The sequence below is a fragment of the Anopheles stephensi genome, chromosome 3 (genome assembly GCF_013141755.1).
Source record: "Anopheles stephensi strain Indian chromosome 3, UCI_ANSTEP_V1.0, whole genome shotgun sequence".
Classification (NCBI taxonomy): domain Eukaryota; kingdom Metazoa; phylum Arthropoda; class Insecta; order Diptera; family Culicidae; genus Anopheles; species Anopheles stephensi.
The window spans coordinates 47,308,911-47,328,205 of record NC_050203.1 but is presented as its reverse complement, the minus strand read 5'-3'; the positions used below and the strand labels follow the sequence as shown (position 1 = coordinate 47,328,205).

General features: G+C 47.1%; 1 protein-coding gene across 23 annotated transcripts in view; it reads left to right on the top strand.

The window, feature by feature from the left end:
• LOC118508926 overlaps window positions 1-19,295 on the top strand; it is a 139,557-nt gene that overhangs the window by 6,360 nt on the left and 113,902 nt on the right. The window lies entirely within an intron of this gene.

Here is a 19,295-nt window from a genome sequence, read left to right as displayed (position 1 = left end):
TTCGTGCCACGTCTACCTGTTTCGGTGGTGGGTGTTGGTTGGGTTTACATTAGCATTGACTTAGATTTTCATTACCACCGCATGATGGTTAGAAGCCTCTCTGCTCGGCACGGTTTTACGCAACCCGGTCAAACAAACAACCGACCACCGGAGATGCATGCGTGCGTGCTGCGGCAAACGAATACAATATGTTTATTACGCGGAATGAGGTCATCCCCATGCAGTTTGTCGATCGCGCCTCTGATGCTGATCTGCCATGGTAGTGGTAGTGGAGTTTTGAGTGCAAATATACCACAGCTTATAGAGATCGTTCTCTCTGTGTCTCTCCGTCTCTCTCTCTCTCTCTCTCTCGCGTGCGCTCTTTCTTTCCCTCGATTTCGCAACAGTTTGGTTTGTGGATGCAACGCGCCTGCCAATGTCAGTTGTGCATCAGCTTGATGCGTTTGCGGTTTAGCGTTTGTTTTAGATGTCGGCGAGTGTTTGATTAGCTGCAGAGCCGATAGCCGAGAGTAAAAGTGTTCCCCGTGCTGCTGATACGGTGCAATCGATCTTCAAGGTGTCGCACCGTTTTCCGATGCGGTACGCCGGCGATCGTTTGGTTCGGTCGAATTCGGTCGATTTTATTCAAGGCAACTAAACCGTCCCCTTCACTAGCAGGTTACAGGCGGCGTATTTGTCTGCTTTTCGATTTTGAAAGTACCTCGCGTAAGGCGCTGTTGTCAGAAAGGGATTGACCACGTCCGTGAGCTGTAGGATTTATTATTTTGTCGTATATCCTTGGATGAATAATACGCTTGCGAGTAATGCGCGTGTTTGTATGCTTAGGCTTAAATGCCAAAAGTTATCGACAAGCAAAGCAAACCGAGCTTCAGGCTGCTAATTCACCTCTCCGTCGGTATCTTAAACCACCCCAGAATGATCTATTTTATATGATAGCAATTATCTCCCTCCTCAGGTCAGGTAGCGGCCATGATTAACGATGAGACATTTGAAGGCAATTCCTGCTACTAAGTAACAAAAAAACAAAATCCCGTGGTTAAGCTTCAATTGAATGTGAATCGTTCTTGGAGCGCATGTCCACGGCAGCACAAAAACACGCGGCAATGAATAAGTGATACTTGCCGGATACGGGACATGCCGTTCCAGGAGGCTGTGCGGTGGCTAGACTGTGAGCGCAGCGTTTGTCGGCAGGCGCCTCGAAGATGCACTTTACACCATTTTACTTAAACCCCTGTGACATAGGCAAATGTGCGAGTGGCAAACAGTAGATTCAGCAAGCACACCGTCGACGTGGAAGCGGACCTGTGTACGTACATCCAACGACGCGGCCGACCACGAAGCATCAATTTTGCTTTCGAGCTATTATTTACCGATCCGTCAAATGGCAACCGCAAGGCGCCTGCTCCCCACGGCACAAACACACACACACATACGCAACACCTCGGTACGTGCAGATGTAAAACGGTGCGGTACCCGCACGGTTGCGATGTAAATGGCGCGAATCCACGGCTTATAACTCATAATCGCTGCACATTTGTCGGTAAATGGGTGTTCATTTGCACTTTACCACAGTGTGCACACGCACGCTCCGAAGAAGCCGATCCTGTTCCACTGGGTGTGTGTTCTATACCACTTTGGATTATGACGGCGAGAACCGATAAGTTGAGCAGCGTGGCCGTGCTACCACCACCACCACGGTACGAATATTGCAAAGATCGTACGTAAGATTCATGCCGATAGGATCGCATGAGCCGCAAAAGCCAGCCAGAAGCAGGTTGCCATTTATTTTACTTAGAATATCGATGAATTATGGTTCAATCTTCGCAACTGGCAGGAGTGGCACATTTGATGTCGGTGCATGTTTTAAGCTCCCTCTTCCTAGATTGAATGTGTATGATGAAACTACCTCGTACCTGACAAAGTAATGCCACATGTGTCGATCTCCCAACCGCACAGTACGATTTTTTTCATTTTGATCCGATGAAACTCATCGTGTGATTGATTGCATACGCTTCTTTCGGATGAATCTAGCCGTCCCTGAAAGAAATAGGACACGGGCAACGATACAGCTCGCGCAATGTACTATGCAAATGGGCGGACCGACCGAGTATCCAGATCCAAATCCGACGCGAATGTCCATGACGCAGAAAGTAAGTCAACGACCAGTGCACCAGCGCAAAGCCACACGCGTTTGATGCGTTTTAAAATTCCACCATCTCACCGAACACAACCAAGCGGCTTTAAATCCAAACGCAGAATGGGAATGTGCTTTTTGGGGTGCTTTCTTAGCTCTCTTCCTTTTACGGCGCGTAGAACCGAGCGTTTGGTACGTTTGGTTAATTACATGCCTAGTACACACAACCGTACAAGATCGCTGAATGCCGGGGCATAACGAACAGTGAATCTTCACCCCGCGGCACCAAGCTGCGGGCCGTACCGATGGATTTCGCTTCCATTTTTCAACTGCTCGCCACAAAATTGGATTTCTTGGGAGCGTCCAGAATTGGACGCGAACATTTGTGGAGTGCAAGGGTTTTCTCCCTTCATTTCGTCTTCCTCTAATTAACTTTTGGTTTTCTTGCCTCCTTTTGTTGATGTGGTCCAACATTGTTCAACGCCGTTTGGTTGGAGGGCGAAGACCGGGTGCGTGTGACGAAAGAGTTTTCTTTTTCCCTTTTATCGTTGTTTACCAGTATCACCAAGCGATGAATGTTGAACATTTCTGCTCGACATGCATGACAAGCTGCATACACAACCCACTCTGCTCAACCAAACAGCGCTCAAGCACAGCTGAAGGTCGTTCGATTGATGGACGTCTTTAATGAAATTGTCATTTGATAACATTGTTGGAGTCCGGCCTGTTTCGTCCCGCTTTGCGGCTGTCGGCCAACTTCTCGATCAACGTCACTGGCCGATCCATTACAAGAAACGAATCGCATTGATTGCTAGAACAGAACACAATCCTTCTGCTGCTGTTACTAATGACGCCACCTAAACGCCCGCTAACGATCGTTAATCGCCATGATCGATGATCGTATGAACGAGTCCTAACCAGGAATGCACGGCGTCAGTTAGTCGATGGCGGGACACCGGTCGGTGGGCTTATCTAACCCATTTGGAAAAATTCAGCTCACACAGCAACCGAAACGCAACCGCAGCAAAGGAAAGACCACGCACGGAAAGCAACGGCGAACCGATGCTCATCGGGTGTAAGTGTTACGCCGTTCTCTAGATGATGGATTGTGATTTCCTCGCTTTTCCAATTAATTGCCTTCGATCGATGTGTGCGTGTGAGTGGATGTGGGTTCAGGTAGGCCTAGATACGAAAACCAAAATCTCATATAAAAAGCAAAAGAGTTTGATGAGGCTGCACAGATGATGCTGCGCTTCGATTAGCAGCCACAACAATAGAATTGCCGGAGACGACAATCGTCAACAACATTATTAAAAAGCTACCCTGTCAGAACGGTGGCATTAGGTTTCACTAATGAGCGAATGCCACAGCGAGACTTTTCGCAACTGTCTTCAAGCGGACATACCACCAATTGACTGAGTCGTTTTCCGTTTGACTACGATGACAAGTACATTTGCCGGCAAGTAGTTTTGCCAGTTTGCACTGTCACCGTGGGGCTGCTTTTCGGACTTCTTCGAGTGAATCAAAAAGACGAGTCTAAAATCGGTTCCATGGTCGACCGTATAAATCAAGCCCGCAATCGGAGTAATTACGAATTGTTTTACTGATTGGTTGACAGTAAAGAGAACTATAAGACGTCCCGATGTCCATTATTGACTCACCCCCCCGCTTATGCTGACCGCGCTAGTTGACAGACGCGTAATCTTCCTCCCATTAGGGTCACGATGAAATTATAACTATCGCTCACGGTCGTCCCATCCACGTGTGTACACCCGCGCAACCGCACACCCGAATGTCCGTCACAGTTTGTAAGGAAGAGCCGTCCAGCAGAGGAAGGAATCATTCAGAACGTTCTGATCGTGGGTTCCTCTTATGCTGCTTTGCTTCCCATTATCCCCCTTTTCTTCAGGGACGTTACACACTAGACCGCAGCTCGGTTGCAGCCTATGCTAGTAGCGAAGATGTTGGTGCTCGGTGTGATCGTTATGTCCATTATAGCCGTCATCATCGTCATCGCTGTCGACTGCAGGCGCTTCAGCGGCAACGCACTCGAACCACCTCGATCTCGAACCCAAACGACGTTGGTGCTACGACCACTCCGATCACGCACTTGACGATCCGCTCTCGTCCACAGCCTGTTACACATACAGACACTTGGTGGATAAAACATCCCGAGATAGGGCTTCATTACGATTGTATACGAGCGGTCCACTCGTTCTGGAGCGTCCATAACCATCATCAGCTCAGCTGGCTAATTGGTTGTCAGAGCTGGTAGCTTCTGTACGCATGCAACCGGACACGAATTTCCGTGGCTTGTCCTATACGTTCGTTGGGCCCGGGGATTTCGAGAGTATGTCAGAATTAGAAAACGGGACGCCAACAGCCATTGGGTATTGATTGATGCTCTCGTTTTTGGAAGTGCCATTACGAAGCGGATCGCTCGATTGTTTATGCTCACCAGTTCAACCCCATTCCAGCTCTCAGCTATCTTATATAGGAATGCGTGCTTTCCTAGGCTCTGTTGTGTTGCAAGACAACTGCCCTTGCAAGTTCCCAGATCCTGCTGTCAAAGTCGTTGGATGATTGTTTCGACAACTTAAGTAACGCTACAGAACGATAGAACGAGTGCTTAATACTGGAACGTGCTTTTACCCCTATTTGACAGCCTGTTGATGACCGTTGATGGAGAGTCTTTAAACGGCTGTTATGTAGTGCGAGTGTTAGATTATGCACAAAAGTGTCTACATTCAACGGTGAGGTTATTGATCATGTGTGCCTAGAACACCACAGCAGGGAATCACTTTTGGAGAAAAAAGCACAGGCTGGAACGTGAATCTCACAGGCTGAGATTGATGCTGCGAAAATGAAGTCGTACCTCATTACATGACTCTCCAGTCACTCCAGGCACTCCAACGGGTTTTTTGTTCTTCTCCATATGAATGTAGGCTCACACAGCAGCGCTCAAGCTACGCCGGCACCGACCACATCAAAAAGGTCTGGATGGTTTATTGTTTACCCATCGGCAAAGTAAAAACACGCCTCACTTGATACCCAGAAGTCCCGTGTTTCCCATACTTCCCAAGTCGTCCAAGTTCGCTATCTCTCACCGCACACCGGTTGCCAATACGGTGTAAAGTAAAATGGCGCTTACCCCATACATTTCCCGTTGCTATTCGTAGCAGCAAAAAAGTGGAAAAAGAGCAACAACAGCATCACACTTAATCCGGGCCGATCAAATGTGTGTCTGGCACTAGAGGAAAAAAGGTCACGACCCACTTCAACACACTCACACAGTCCGTTCGCGTTCACTACGATAGTTACTCTTACTTACTTAAAATTGTACACTAACCCACACACATACACACACACCAGCGTTGTACCGAAGCCTATAATCGTCTCCCTTTTCGAGCAAACTTAATCGACCCAGGGTACGCACCGCTTCCAATCAATTAAATTCATTATGCAACAGGTTTATCGCCGGTGCGTGCATGCATGTGTGCGCAGCGCCACTAGACACACAAGATGGTAGATAACGCGTGGTGGATGTGGATAGCAGCTTCCTTTGCCAGCGGACCTGGGATGACAGGCTAGGTGATTGGATGACTTAAACGCATCTAACGGTATCCCCGGCCCGTGGCACCCAGGGCAATGCAGGGCAGCCAGGAAATGCCAACAGCCTCTGCTCGACTCTGTTCCACCAAGCAATGCCATCATGGAGCTGGTTTCCTTGCACTTGGCGTGCACTTTTAGGCGATAGGGTGGCTTGTATTAACAGTTATTTGTAAGACATAATCAACGCCAACTATTATAAACGAGTCTGCGTTGCGTCGATATCGTCCAGATTTGGCGTCCCGTGATGGTGGTCTTGGTAGCGTGTCGAAACCAGGCATGCAGAATTGCTTTGCCGGTGTTTGTTTTAGTTTGTCACAACAGGCGAACGGGCGCAGCACGCCATACATAAGGTGCGTGACGAAGCCTGGCGGACATGATAAGGTAACATAAATCACTTCCATCGGCGCTAAGGGTACGTTCTGCCTCATCTAGTTGTAAGACTGGGTGTGTGTGAGTGTGTGTTGGGGGGTTTTCAATGGGTGGCTTCATTGCACACATTATGCGATTAATTTAAGACGATCGCATTTGCATGTGAAATTGTGTGTTCTGTAAGGTGACGTTATACGCACTCGATAGGCAACATGTGTCGATCGATAGAAAAAGTTATTCAACTGAAAAATATTTGTCGTACGCAAGCCTTCGTTGTAAGATGCAATATGTTTTATTTTACTATTCTGATTATTTAACAAAGCTTCGAAAAATACAAGAAGCATAAGTTGTTTAAATATGACTATAGAAACCTTGCATACAAGGCCTACTTAATATCGTCCAGTACTATCGACAGACGATCAGTGGCCATCGATCGGTGCAGGCATTAGTTGAATGGGTGCACTTGCACAACAGACCAACACGTGCACTTCTCGCATGTGTGCGTGTCTTTGCAAAGCAACCGGTTAGCGAGAGGCGATTGGCAAAAAGGGCACGGCGGATATTCACGTGATAACATTTTCACGAGCAATTAAGTACTGAACAAGTCTAGTGCTAGAGGCTTGCTTGGCGGACTGTTTTACATGCCGGTGGCTCAGGTTTCACGAAGTTCGCCGTACGATCGATTGGTGTTATGCTGGCTTCATGCGTGTTGCAGCTAGCAAATCGACCAACGTAAAGCCGGTGGTGCGTTTTGTGGAACCGTCGGCAAGCCGAGCGCAAAACTAATGCTGTGGGTTGTCGGATGACTACTGGAAGCTGTCCATTGAAGTTGAGCAGCTTGTTTTTTTTTGTATTTTATTTTAATTCTTTCGCCTTTCCTCAACAATGATATAGTTACACACGAACCACTTTTTTCTCTCAATTTCTCCGTACGCGTGCAACGGTTTGAATAGTACAGGGAATTTAATGTGTTCGATTACCGCAGCTTCCCGGCAAGGTCTCGAACAGATTAGGACGCATTACGAGCTTTTCTTCGCCCGTACTGCGACTCGGCGGTGGTGAAGGCTGTAGCTGTTCCTACCATTTGTTTTTTGTAACCATCCGTACTTAGCCAACAGTTTGGCCTGAGACTGCTTAGAAACAGTTATGTTAATAGTCGTGCAAAGATACTTGAGCTCGTTTGGAGCTAAAGAACAAGTTTTTAGTTTTTTGTTGTGGTGGCTTAGAGCTTCATCGTGAGGCTTTCGATCCCTTCGGGCTCCTCGTTGCATTCCACCGTGTGTTTTTTTTTGTTTTGTTTTCGTAGGCATGGGATGATGGGATTGATCGCACAGCGCTGTGTGCCGTGTGCGGAACATTTTTAGAAAAGCCTAAGTACATGATCAAAATGTTGTTTTTCTCTGGCTCATTCTCCGGCCCGTCTGCCGTGCGGGCTCAGTCAAGTGAACAGCAACACTTCGTGAGCATCGATCGTCTACCGCGCCGGTCGGTCAAGCATCGGCCGGGAAGGGCCCCTTCGTTCGTACGGGCAAAGCCAACATAATAGCGGACAGATTTTACCGTTCTTCCGATACGAGTCGGGGATAGACGGTGGTGCCGCGTTCGCCATTCATGACCTTTGTGCCCTTTTGTGAAGGGTTCGGTAGCACACTCGCGCTGAAGCAAAATCGATTGGATTGGAAACATCAATACGTTGATTAGAAAAAGGGCATTCCAATTATCACACAACGAGGAGTCGAGCCCAGTGGAAGCCAATTCTCCGAGCTTCGATTATCCCTACTGGTTTTAGGAAGAACATTAATATAAATTAATCTTGGGCAGAACGGTGTTCCAAACATGAGCAACATTACTATTTATAACAAACTATCCCGTAGCTAGGTAGGAACAAAAACATCATCTTTTTCCCTTAAAAAAATACGTTCTCAATACTGCACCAGCTCGAACGGCTGCGGTAGAATGGCTTACTCTCAGCAAGGAGTTGAGTCGTAAAATTAAAATTTTATAGCATCACCCCATGGAGCGCGCGTGCATGAAATGCTGCGCTAGAAGCTTTCCGTTGAAAGGAGGGTAAGAAAATGCTGGACTCCTGTCGACCCGGGTGCTCATAAACCTAGCTCGTAACGATTTAAATAGTTGCCTAACTCTTGTTTATATGCTTCTAGATAGATGCCCTGCCCTGTCCAGTGGATCTATTTTTAATAGACACTGAGCCTGTGGTTGATTGTGTGTGTATGTGTTTGAAGTTTTTGTCTAAATTTTTCCTGTCACTGTTCTGCAAAAGAAGTGGCAGCTAGCCGAACATTCCTGCTGTGGAGATGGTTCGAAATTAATTAGATAAGGCTGATGGTATTTATCTTAAAACTTTGGAGCACCACGGCGATTCTCTCACATTCTGCTCCATCGCTGGCCGTGCCCGGCTCAGACGGCTTCCCAAATGACGTGACGAACGATCAACAGCGAGGTCATGCTGTTTTGAAGAAGATCGTTTGGCGATTCCCTCTGGGAAACTTGTACAGCATACAATGGATCATTGTGCCATTTCCTAATGACTATAACAGTGAATGATTTGGACGCTTTATGTTTCTTAAATCATGTCGTCGATTTAGTAAGACGAGCTGCTGTTGGTTGCGGCCGTTCCTGTAGCGTGTTTGTGCGGACCGCTAATCAACAGCGTTACGAATTATTAAAAATAGGAGCAATTAAAAAAAACCTTTGCTTTCGTTTTAGTGGGGATGCTCCCTCCACTGCGACATCTGAACGAAAAGACTTAAGCGACGAACCTGTTACAAATGACCTGATGTTCCTATAGTTTTAGGTCCATTTTATGTATCAATCAATCACTTTTACGCTCAAACTTCCTTCTATGCAATTTGATAATAGGATCTTCTCGATTCACTGCAAGAAAGAAAGTGATGTAGGTAAATGCAAAAATTCGTTACAAATCTAACCGTTTGTTGGCTGCTTGATTGAATCCGTTCGTGAAAGCTGCTGGATCCCTCCACGTCTGTGCAGATTATTATATGTAAATGAGAGTAACGCCTCGCTTTTGCACGAGCGATCGAAGTTGGTAACGAACCCACACCTAGCGCACCTAGTGGGAAACTGGATTCCACCATCTGTGCGCGTCCGGGTCCGTTACGGCGCTGGTTCATACCGACCAAATTAGACTAGCGCTGTACGTGTTACAAGCGGCCCACAGAACGGTGGAGCGGTGGAAAGGAAGGTCGATTGGAACGAATGTTATGAGCGAGACTTGCTCCGCCGACGTGCAAAGCAAGTTTCCCTAGATGTCTCGAACGGTTCGTTTTGGAAAGGCGTGATTTCTTTATTTTTCGATTATATGTCCCCGGGCACCACCGACGGGAAGGGTTGCTCTGGCCGTAACTGTCACCCTGGTTGCGCCCGAGCCCAAGCGACTACACCTACGCCACACAAAGGTTGACGAGGTTTGAGTAATTCATAACAGACGAACGAGGTTAAATCGCGCCTTTTCGAGCCATTGTGATGCCGTCATCTGTCGCCCTGTTACAAGGCACCAGTATTTGATAACATTGATTTTCTTTACTTACCCTCTTGTCTAATTCTTTTTTTATCTCTCTCTCTCTCCCTCTTTGGCCTCTTCACAGGTAAGACCAGTTGTAGTAACATCGGGTTAAACAAATCCTGGTTCGGTAGATTCTGCCAACTGCAAACTGGGTGGTAAGACAGTGTGGTACACATGGGAATGAAGAGTCGGAACCGTGCGCGGTCCGAGTGCGCGGGATGACGGTACATTCATCAGGAGCCATTCACCCCTATTTCATCGATCAGAAAGTGAGAAGTTCATGCGCGATAACTATCCAATCGAGAATGGAGGAGAAGCGGTAGAAAGAACCCAAGCCAACCATTGTGGAGGAAAGCATGGGAGATCGGAATGGCGTTGCGAAAGAGATAGCACTTGACTCAACAGATGCGATGAAATGAGCAAGATCACGCAAGATGATCGCTCACAATGAATTCAATTAAAACGATGATCGACACCATCGCACATAAAGGTTCGTGATCGATCACAAACTCGCGCGGAATCGAACTCACTGGCAAGAGTGAGAGAGCTGTGATGCCAGTCCCTTACAGTGAATCAGCTGCCTCTATTGAGGTCGTCGCCTGAACGCCTGATTGAACGGCAGATTATGATCGAATTGCGCGCCTGATTTCGATCTCTTCTTACCAATTGTGTGATAGTGTTTCGGATCGCCTGTTTTCCTCTGTCCAGCTACACCCTGCGTCAACGGTCGTGGCTGATATTTTGACAATCTCGGCTCTAACGAGCAGCGCTCACCTTGCGATTGCACGACGGTATTGAACCGGTGTGGTTGTGCTGGCGTCATACGCTTTTCGGCCGGTGCGCGATCATAGCCATAGTTCACCCATACAATTATGGTGCAGCAAGCCTGGGGAGGTGGAAATCGGACAACCCAAGAAGTGTGTTGAATAACGAAGTTTCTTCGCTGTTGTTCAACCACGGTTTTACCTCAATATCTTGACGGCCTCCTTTTTTCTGCTCACCCTGTTTCCCCGACACATGATAGTCATTTCCATTCCTTTTTACTACTACCGTGCACTAGGCCGATGTTGAACGTTTCTGTTTCATGCTGCGGCTAGCATCTCGGGCCGCCGCTCTTAGCAGAGTGCCGGCGGTCGAATGCTGCCATTCTCCATATGTGGTCCGCAAGCACAGTGCCCAATATGGAAGAATTATGTATCCAAACCTTGACGTTTTCGAACGGAAACCGTTCGAATCGATTGGTACCAGGAGGTAGCTACCATAGACCGATAATGTTTTCAACCTCCGGCACCATACGCGGTTGTCCGTGGGATAGAGGAGTTGAAGCAGAAGATAGAGACCGAGAGAGAGAGAGAGACGATGAGAAAGAACCTTTTCCAACGTTGTGAAATTTCTCTCGATTGCGTAATTTCGTGGGGCTAGCAAACATTGCTAGAGATCCATATGGTGCCTTGGAATGAAGCGAAAGAATGTTGCCTACGGTTGGGGCGATCCACAAGTGTCTTCTGTTCAGATGAACCGATCCTTGAAAGAAGATTCTTGGAAGGGTAGAACCAAAAAGACAACCCATCAACCTTGCTATCGGTATGCTCACATCAGAACGTGTTAGTGGAGGTGCGCTCGACTGATCAATACAAATAATAAACAGAGCTCCTGGGTCGTAGATAGAGTCCCTCTGCTATCCATCATACCAACGGTCATCTGCTAATAAGTCAGAACACTTTCATGATAAATAGTACAGAACAGACGTCGTTAAGAATCCCAATTAACGATGGAGCCATTCTGCAGTGATAAGTGAACATAAAGAACTTAGAGCTCGTTAGAAATCGGTACCCTACACGGTGTCGGTAATTACTCTGACGCTTAACCACGGTCACTCTGGTTCGCACCAGCTGTGAAGAGCTCACACATGTTGCACTAAAGTGAAGCTGAGGATCTTTTTCGCCAGTGAAAGTCATAAATCATCAAACCCGTGAAGCTTTGGACCATCAGTTGTGATTTTCCGAGAATGGTTTCTAGTTTCCGAGCAATATTCTCCGCCTAATGAGTGCTGTGCTCGATACGTGCAAAACGCATTCCTGCTTATCGCCATTCGATCCGAGCTGAGGTGCAACCGACCGCCCGGATTGTGGAGCAATCGAAGAAATAGATCATTGATCTTTTCGAGATCGCCACTTCGGTAGGCGGCTTGCATGAAGTACTGGCAACAGGAGGGGTTTCTTTTTTCATACTCAATGCGTTTGTAGAGGAAGAAGCTGGCATACAAACGCTACACATTGCAGTGTAACACTAGTCTATGAAAATAAAGAAACCGTTGTTGATGCTCATCGCAGGCGGAGTCGTAATGATTGCATAAACATTTTGCGCTTCACGTCAACTGCAGCACAGACGCCGAGGATGAAGAAGTAGCCAAATGAAGAAAATAAACACTGACCCGGGCGGGCCAATAGAATGGCAGCTCTGCAAATGTCTCAGACGATAAACTCTGCAAGAGTGCATTAGTTCATTAAAAATAGATCATCCTAGAATGCGGAGGTAAAAAAATGCCGAGTGAGAAAGAGTAAGAGATCGGTGAGGTGAGGTGGTGTACATGATTGCACGAAGATTCTTTAAACCACTTGGCTTGCCTAGCGATCGCGAGCAAATGTGTAATCGAGATCAAGGGCAGGTGAGAATACAGACAGACATCTCGTGAGTGGGGAAGAAGAGTTGCACCGCACAACCGAACCGACATCGGAAGCATCGGTGCGTTGAGCTGGACAGAACATTGCGCAGTGAGCAGATTTAGCGGAAAAGCATGTTTTTCTTCACTGATTAGCTGTATCGGGCGGGTGGACGGACCACGGCGGCCAAGGAGGAAAGCGTTGTCGAACATCTGTTTGGTGGTTGAAGTTTTTGTTTGATCGCTCTTAATAGTTGTCTTAAAGAGTGGTCGCAGGGAACGCCAGCGTCGCCGTCGAGATCGACAGCTGAAGCGACGGAATGCGCACACGGTACACACTCGATGTGCGTATGAACTCGCTCGGTACATACATTGCTCGGTTCCTGCCGGAGTTTGACAGCTACAGACTGCGCTCGGGACTAATTGCACACATGCGGCGACTGATTTAGCTTAGCCGCGGAACAACTCCAGGATTCAAGGGTACTAATTATCGAACTTGGGAAGTTACAAATTACCACTTCTACCGCGGCAAACCCATGGTACCGCTGTTCTGGCTGGCTACGAAAATCAGCCCGTGTTCCGGATGCACGTTCGCAGAAGAAGGAAGCTGGCGAATAAAGGTTCTGAAATATTTGCTCGACCTTTGCTTAGCACCGGTCAGACATTGTTCGGATAATTTCTTCCAAGGCGCACGCACGAACAAATGCGACGGATGATCGACAGCGATCAACAGCTTCGACAGCGCACGCTTTACAAGGCGCGAAGCAAAACAATGAAATGGTTTAAAGCGAATGAGAGAAAAATGTGCCTCCATAGCCACCCCGCACATCGAACGCTTCTGTGCCTTCTTCGAATGTTGGAATCAAACGTCAGCGCAACTGACAAGCGATGTCCATCGGTGTGGAAGATATGATTGGGCAGGCGCTTGTGCCTGTGGTGGGGTAGTGGTTGGTCTCCAACCAAGACGGTCGTACTTGTTTGCGTGATTGTTGTTGGGGCTGTTTTTGCTTTCTGCAAGATGATCCGTTCGCAAGCAGCCTCACATGCGAAAGACGTGGCGTGTGGAGGAATATCTCATCCGTCCCCATCCCCCCCCAGCCATTCGTAAAAGTGAGAGTTCAAATAGAAACGAAGCGAAATCATCACACGATCCACGGTGAAAGTGGTAGAGCGTAATGCAAACGCGTAGCTATTTATGAAGCCGATGAGATTAAGACAATCCGTTTGGTGACGAAGCGGGAAAAAGTTTCTCCATAGAAAGGTTCCACCACTTATGCGTAATCTGCGATTCTTACCGAACTTTACCACTGCAATCGCCTCGTTCTACATGTAAGAAATAGTGCTGGACGGCCCCGGCGCGTACCAACGTAACGTGGGCGAGAAAACGCACAGGAATGTGACTCGTGGCAGCAACAGGAGAGTACGCTAATTACGGATATCGTTAGCTGGTCGGCTGCTGGTCAGAACCGCTAAATAAAGGGCCGAGCTCGAGAACAAATTGAAAGTGACCGATTTGTACGAGTTGTTGGGGCGTGTCTAAAAGAGTGCGGGAACAAGGATCTTTGACTTTCAAGAAGCCTTCGAAGTCGTGCCCGTGCCTCAGTTATTGAAATAGGATTCTGCACTAGAAATTTACGTAATTTGTGTATTCTGCTTTGCCTGATTGACCTTAATTATAGAGGAAAATCGAACATACACTCCACTTTCGTGGTGCGTGGCATCGGTACCAAGAATGCTTACAAAGGAAGCTTTCGTTTTTTGTTCGCAGCACATTTCAAAGAATACGAACTTGTCGAGGGTTGAAAGGTACGACGGTTAAACGAATCCACACTCTTCCCAGGCTCGATAAATGTACTTCCGATATTCCAGAAGACGAAAGATGTAATTTCGATGGTCATCATACTTGTGTTTTACGCACAACAGCACACGCGCGGTCGTTACAGGAAACGTTTTGAGGCACGGTCGCGAATCATTACGGACGGATGTGTGGCTTCATTTAATGATTTGAAGATTTTTGTCGCTGAGACCATTTTGCTAAGCGTGACTCATCATGGGAGCAAAATGCGTGAGACAGTAGTTAGTAGTTGGGACGGTTTTTGCTCATTAATCGCGCTCGGTAACCTCGTGGCACGTTTAGTCCAAGCAAAATGCTTCCGCTTTCCGATAGCAGCATATTCGATACACGTGTTGCTTTTTGTTTTGTCAAGCATCACTATGATGTGGAGCTTTTTTGAGCATTCAATTTGTTCTTCTTCGCGGCGATGGCTGTGCGCAAACGGTTTGTCGGAGGATATGTTTTACATAATATAATATTCCATCTTCTAGGCCGTCAAAGGTTCTGGAAGCGATGAACCAGACGATGAAGGCCGAGATTGTTAGGACAAAAGCATTGAACCAATTGTTGCGTTCATTAAAATGGATGATTACCGGCAGCCTTCTCTTCCGTCCGTGGCAGCACATGGACCAATGTGTTTGACCTCCAGCACGGGAAGAACAGGCGTATTCGTAGGTCCAATGACGCACAGCCACAGGTCTTATGGTCCATTGTTTTCAGCGCGCGTCCAGTGCTCTATGCTTTGACGGGTACCGGAACACGGCTATGTCTCATGCTACGCCCATTTCTATTGGATGCTGGCGCTTACCAGTCAAGTCTACTTAGTGCACTCGAGATAGAGTCCTCTCTGCTGCTCGTAGATTGAACAGTCTTCCAGCAGCCAGCCAGACAGCCGACAGTTGGCGACTTCCACTTCCGTCTTGACCTTGCAGCATTACCAAGGGTGTAGTAGGGTTTATGCATGCATGAATGCCTGCCTGAGAAGAGGTTTGTTTTTTTCCGAAATGTCACAAACCATCAGTCACACGCGCGCTGTGCCTCATTCGACTTGCAACCTTCGCACGCCACAGCACGCATAACTGTGGAATGAAGTCATACCGTGGTGCTACTCTAGTGGTGGCTGTGACAGAAATACGCTACAAAACGCCTACAAAAATGGCTGATCTTACAGAGTTTCGTTTTTAAAAACCTCACCAATCAAAACGGCGGCGCTTTGTTTGCTTCTCTTTGCATCGTACTTCGCATTACGGTGCGTAGCTTGGTTTTGCAGCTTTTCCCCCATTTTGTTGATGATCGACTGGTCAAAGGTTTGCGTCACAAATGTCAACTTTCACCTTAATGGTGGGACTACTGTTACTTACGGCAGATGGCCGATCGTTTATTGTATCTCCTCGGGCAGCAGGGGGAACATGTTATGATTGAGGTCGGCAATAAATAAGTCCTTCTTTGGTGCCATGGCTGGAATCCGGTTTGATTGTTTGGCGGTATTTTTGCAAGATTTCACCAATGCGTATGTAATGAATTGATTGTACCTTGAAATAAATTGCAATGAAGTGGAACTGCGTGTAGTAATTCAAGGATATTGAGCACTAAACATTTAATGCTTTGCCTTTAAGGTGACAAGGTTTAAGTAAACTCCGTTGAACCATTAATTGATTTCTAAGCTTAATTTTTTAGCGTAATCGATGTAAAGAAGCAAGCGAAAAGGTTAATCACTGGTAATGATTATAATTATAAGCCTGCTTCAATCATGAGTTTTGCAAGCGGAATGTTGCTAAAATTTCGAGTTTATCACTAAAACAGTCTTTTAAATTAAAACAGCTACTCATGTTTTCCCTTTCCCCTATGAGTTCCATCCCCTATGACGCATTTTCCATCGTGTTGGAGAAATTTAAGATAGGAATGTTTTGCAAGCATTGTGAGGGAATTCATTTCCACTCCCTTTACTGATCAGGCCTACGGTTGTAAACGATCCGATCGGTGATCAATCTCCCATGGTAGCCAATTCATCTAACTGTATTGTGCGAGCTCTGTACCTGTACCGCCTGTGGAAAGTTCGAGTTCGTGAGCTTCAAGAATGTTATGGGATGGCGCACAATGTACCACCACTATACCGCGCTACACAACCAAATGCCACAAAAGGAAGTCGAATTCCCCATCTCAGCGTTGGAAATGTTAACCTTGCCCTCGAAAAGGCTATGAATCTTTGAAGGGAGTTGAAGCAATGGATGGGTCTGTCGCTACCAGAGCTACGTAAACTTTGTTGTTTTTTTGTTTCTCTTCACAAGTCGATTAGATTTGAGCGCTTGAAACGAAAGGCTCTCAGTCAACCGGCAAAAGAATTTATTTGATGGCTAGAACTGAAGAGCTGGAAACAGGAGATGAAGCTATAAAAGAGGCTTTATGATGTTCAATCTACTTCATCCGGCTGACATCTTCATAACTCAGATATGCTGGCTAATCGGTTGGAGTTGGAGCAGCTCTGCACTAGCTAGTCCTTGGTTCTCAATGCGAAACGCTACTATGTTGTACATGATTTAGAAATAGTGGCAGTGTTGCTATATCTTAAACAGCATATGTAATCTATTTCAACGGATCCGTATGTGTTTCACTTGATTCTTTCAACAAGTGAGCCTCCATGCTGGTGTGCTAGACATTTTCCTCATTGCTTTGAGGAGGTGGCATTGAACTGTACTTCACCGCAAAGCTGATTAATCTTCTCCAAGCCACTCAGCGAAAGGGAGAAAGGCTTGTATCTCCACGCGCTAGAACTAAACAGGAAAGGCGACGAACCCTTTCAAAGGGCAGACTGCTTTTGCTGCTGCTGCTGCCGCTGTTGAAATGCCACCTTTGCTCAACATCGTCAACCTCTCATCACCAGTCGGTGGTGACGACGGTTTCACTGTTTCCATTCTTTACGCTCAAGAATGGGGATCTACCATCGCGTACGCGTGGTGTGCTACTTGAGCGGGTTGGTTTTCTTTTCACCTGTGGGTCGGCGGCTCGTAACAGGAAACTATCATCCCCCTTACACACACCGAAGTGTCTATCCGGCTACGGTTCCACCACGGTACGATTCGCTCGTTCAGCTGTGACCGAGCCGCACCGAGGTGAAGTGTTTTTCCACAAGACGAAAGGCGCGCGCAATGGCAATGGGTAATGGAGCTGCTCAGAAGAATCGAAGCTGAAAGCAGAATTTAAATTGCTTCTCACTTCAGCAAACGCACTCCCCGGCCTCCCAACACTTCCACAGCTCCACCCAGAACGGGATGCTATCGGCTTCTCGTTGGATCATTTCTCGGTTTCGATGAACTTGAAAAACTCTTGCGGCCGCGGCCCCACCTGGCCACCAGTGTGAAGAAACTGGAGTGTGGTTTTGCGATCCCACCCGATCGCCCATCGCACGCTGGCCATCCGCCGGGCCTGGATATTGAGCGGAAAATAGCTAAATAATGTGCTTACGTAATGTCCGACACTCGATACGTTCGCCCGTGCACGAGAATTGCCGAGGAAGCTGCAAGAGTGGCACGCAGCCGAGGATAATGATGACAGAAGTCTTCTGCCACGCCAGCGATCAACTTTCTCCGGTTGTCTATTTGGTCATTACCGGGCAAGGGAGAACGTTTGCGCCAACCTTCTACTACGGCGACGTGTTTCCCGGTGTTCGTGGTCACAACATCAGCAGACAAATGGAGCTGTTGATGTCCGTGCCAAGGTGTTCTCCGGTACTTGATTATTTATGCTAGCGGTGACTTTGGCTGCATAGATGCGGCTTACACTGAAATGAAATCCCATTGAATGCATCTTGTTGAAATTCTTTTAGCCCAGCAGCAATAGCAGCAATAGGGGGAAAAAACTCAATCCAGACTCGCACTCAACCCGGCGTAATGATATTCACCAGTGCAGGAAGATGCGCAGGGTGCAGGGTTAAGTCAAATTGTAAAAATATCCCAATCCCTTCGCAAGCACAGACCCTTCCCTGCCCAAATGGGTGGGATGTCTGATGGTCGAGAGGGTGGGAGTAGAAGCGATAAAGAAGGCACAGAAGAAATGGCAAGCGTATATAGTTGATCATAAAAGTGACCTCCCGAGTGGGTTCGGTCGAGTGCAGCTGGTGGTTCTCATGAATTTTTGTATTGTGAAAAATCACCGATATATCAAGAGAGAGAGAAAAAGAGCTCAAAGTGGAAAACAAGGAATGAGTTAAAATAAAAAAAACCAACTGACAACTAGGTGGTAGTGGGCGGAAGATCAAGAACATGGCAAAAATCGGAACCACAAGGAAGCAAGGGGGCCGTCCAAGTGTTCTGCCGGCATGTTCTCTCCCACTGCGCAAATTCATCGGGAATGTTGAAGTTTTTTGTTTTTGGTTTGTTATTTCACCTCTGTTGGAGAAATTGCTGTTGGTGGAGTAATGGTGGAGCAGAGTGCAGTCGGGATCGCGCAGGTTCGCGGCTACATGTAGTGGTGGTCTTTGATGGGTTTGATGATTTTTTTTATGGTACAAGAAACGAAACCAAGCAGATTATGCCGCAGTTGAACTCAAGCGCCTGCCTGTGTGTGTGTGTGTGTGTGTGTGTGTTTGTGAGTCTGTGTAATGGTGGTGGTATTTAAGTATGCAAAATTATGTTCCATTGTTTTCTAAGTACAACGCAGAAAAATGAAGACGCATCTCATATTTTCCCATTACTCTCGTCGACGTGGTTTTGTCGACTTTTCGTTGCGCTGTTGGTCTTTCTCTGCTTCCAGCTTCTACCCTGTATCGGGTTAATGACGAGCACCGGGCGTGCACAAATACTCCGCCGACTCCAGGCTTCGGAGTTGTACCGCGTTTAAGCACCTTCACGAGCAGCATTCACGACTACTCGATGGCGGTTATGCCGTTATGCCGTTAGGGTTAAGACATCACGAAACGTTTGCTAATAATTATGCGCCCTTGCTGTACAGCGAAGACCATTCCGAGGATTGGGTGTTTTAAAATGGAATAAAAGAATAAAGCTGAATGGGTTTATTTTCTGACAAAGGTCAGAATCGGCAATGGGTAGACCAAATTTGGAGAAAAAAGCCCTGACACCCTCAGACATTGGCATTGGTTGGCGCTTAGTGGTGAATGAATCACCGCAAGTCTCGACGACACTCG